General features: G+C 36.9%; 1 protein-coding gene across 1 annotated transcript in view; it reads left to right on the top strand.

Annotated features, from left to right (window-relative positions):
• The window catches only part of ARHGAP29 (Rho GTPase activating protein 29), a 106,886-nt gene that overhangs the window by 40,046 nt on the left and 63,826 nt on the right, over positions 1 to 3,014 (top strand). The window lies entirely within an intron of this gene.

The raw sequence follows: 3,014 nt of genomic DNA, 5'->3' as shown, positions 1-3,014 counted from the left end.
GTGCTTACCTTGCTCCCAGAGACCCGGTCCCTTTCGGGAGGGTAACAATGAAGCCGTCTGAGCACTAGTGACGGGGGGTGATTATAGAATATACACACACACACACACACACACACATATATGTTTGTTTACAGGTATTTGTTTAAACATTAGTGTTCAAGTTTCTAGGGTAAATAACTAAGAGTGGGGTTACTGGGTCATATGGCAAATAAATACTTAACTTTATAAGAAATTGCCAAACTGTTTCCCAGAATGGTTGTAACATTTCTAATTCTAATCAGTTCTGTTGAGAGTTCAGTAATTCTGCATCCTTGACATTTGTTATTGGCCCTTGTTATTGTTTTAAATTTTAGCTGTTCTAAATAGGTGCGTTGTTGTTGGTAGTTGCTGTCAGGTTGATTCTGACTCATGGTGATCCTATGTGTGTAGAGTAGAGCTGCTCCATAGCGTTTTCAGGTCTGTAACCTTTTGAAAGCAGATTGTCAGGCTTGTCTTTTGTGGGTTCAAACCAGTAACTTTTTGGTTAGTAGTTTAACTATTTACGCCACCTAGGGGCTTAGGGGTACCCAGTTCTCGTTTAATTTGCTTTTCCCAAATGACTTATGATATTGATCATAATTTCAGGGGAATATTTTCCATCTGCATATGTTCTTTGGTAAAGTATCTGTTTAGAGCTTTGCCTATTTTTTGTTGGGTTATATGTGTTTTTCTCTTTTTTTTTGGAAGTAGGGAAGATTCTTTATTTAAGCTTTTTTCAAAAAAATTTTTAAATTGTAATTTGGGTGAAAGTTTATAGGGCAATTTGATTGTCCATTCAACAATTCATACATTTTTTTTTTTTTGGTGACATTGATTGCAGTTCCCATATTGTAATAGCACTCTTTCCACTTCCTGCTGGTGTTTGCCATTTCCCTTCATCCTTCTTTCCTATTGCTTTCCTTCCTCCATCCCTGGGCAAATGCTGCCCTTTTCATGTCATATGGTTGATTGTTCTTATGAGCATGTACTTCCCTGGTGTTATTGTTCACGTTTTATGCCTGTCATTTGGCTGAAAGTTAAACCATGAGAGCTAGTTCAGTTCCAGGCTTAAAGGGTATCCAAGGGCCATAGTTTCAGGTGTTCTGCTAGTCTCCATCATATCAGTAAACCTGGTATTTTCTATGATTTTGAGTTTTGTTTTACATTATTCTCCCACTCTATCCAGGACCTCCTATTTGTTATCCCTTTTAGAGGGGTCAACAGTGGTAGCTGGGCACCATCTAGTTCTTTTTGTCTCAGGGTTATGGAAGCTGGGATTCATGTGGTCCATTAATCCTTTAGTGTTTGTTTGCATGTTTGATTTTCTTCATTCTCCTTTGCTCCACTTAGGGAGAGATGAATAGTTGCATCTTAGGTGGCTAATCACAGGCTTTTAAGATCCCAGTTGCTACACACCACAATAGAATATAGAACATTGTCTTTGTGGACTATGTTATGCCAGTTGACCTTAGTGTCCCCCAAGATTATGGTCCTGAGTCTCTAGGCTGCTTCCTTCTTTTTGAGCTTGCATGTAATTTCTCCCAGTCTGAGGTTTGTCTTTTTGTTCTCAGCAATGTCATTCAGGGAGCAAGTTTTTAATTTTGATGAAGCTCAGTTTATCTATTTCTTCTTTTATGGATTGTGCTTTTAGTGTCACACCTGAGAATGCTTTACCCAACCCAGGGTCACAAATATTTCCTCCTATGTTTTCTACTAAATTTTATAGTTTTACATTTAGATCTATGATCATTTTAATTTTTATGTATACTGTGAAATAGGTTGAGGTTCATTTTTAACATATGAGATGTCCAGTTGTTGCGTGGTGTTTGTTGAAAACACTATGGTATATCATCAGTTGAATTGCCTTTGTTTGCATTTTTGTCAAAAATTGATTGACTCTATTTGTGTGGGTCTGTTCCTGGATTTTCTGCTTTGTTCCACTGATGGATGTGTCTGTCCCAAAACCTACAGTCTTGATTGCTGTTGCTTTATGGTAAGTCTTAAAATCAGGTAGTAATAATCTTCTCTTTTTTGTTGTTTTCCAGAATTGTTTTGAGTATTGTAATCCTTTATTTTCCTATAAAAATGTTAAAATCCACTTATATTATCTCTGGTGGCATAGTACCTAAGGTACTTGACTGCTAATCAGAAGGATGGCAGTTCAAATCCACCAGTCACTCCATGGAAGGAAGATTGGGCAATCTACTTCCATAAAGATTTACTGCCTCAGAAACCCAAAGTGGGTCACTGTGAGTTGGAATCAACTTGATGGCAGTGAGTTTGGTTTTTTGGTTTTATATCTACAAAAATCCCTGTTGGCATTTTGATTGGAATTATGTTAAATCTTAGATCATTTTGGGGGAGAATTGACATCTTAACCATAGTGAATTATCCAATCCATAAATATGGTATGTATGTTTATTTAAATAGTCTTTTCTTAAAATTAGCATTTTGTAGCTCTCTACATACAAATTTTGCATGTTTTGTTAGATTTATATTTATGTATGAATGTCTGTATGTATTAATATATATTTGGAGCTATGGTAAATGAGAATTACATGAACACACATAAGTGTGTGTGTGTATATGTGAATATATATATATGTAGGAAGAAGGTAGAGGCCATCCACTTCTCAAAGAATTGGCCAGGGAAAGCCTTATGAATAGCAGAGAAACACTGATACATTACTGGACAACTTTATGAATAGCCCAGAAACATTGCCCATTACCGTGCAGAAAGATGAACCCCTTAGGTCAGAAGGCACTCAAATTATGACTGGGAAAGAGCTGCCTCCTCAGAGTAGAACTGGCCTTAATGATATGGATAAAGGAAAGCTTTTGGGACTTCCACTTGCTGACGTGGCATGACTCAAATTGAGGAGAAACGGCTGCAAACATCCATTATATTGGAACATGGACTGTACGAAGTGTGAATATAGGAAAATTGGAAGTTGTCAAAAATGAAATGGAATGCATAAAGATTGATATCCTAGGCA

This window comes from Orycteropus afer, unplaced genomic scaffold, assembly GCF_000298275.1.
Source record: "Orycteropus afer afer isolate SDZICR_OR568_19922 unplaced genomic scaffold, OryAfe1.0 scaffold00033, whole genome shotgun sequence".
Lineage (NCBI taxonomy): Eukaryota > Metazoa > Chordata > Mammalia > Tubulidentata > Orycteropodidae > Orycteropus > Orycteropus afer.
The sequence above is the reverse complement of the archived record's forward strand: the minus strand, read 5'-3'. Positions and strand labels throughout refer to the sequence as shown.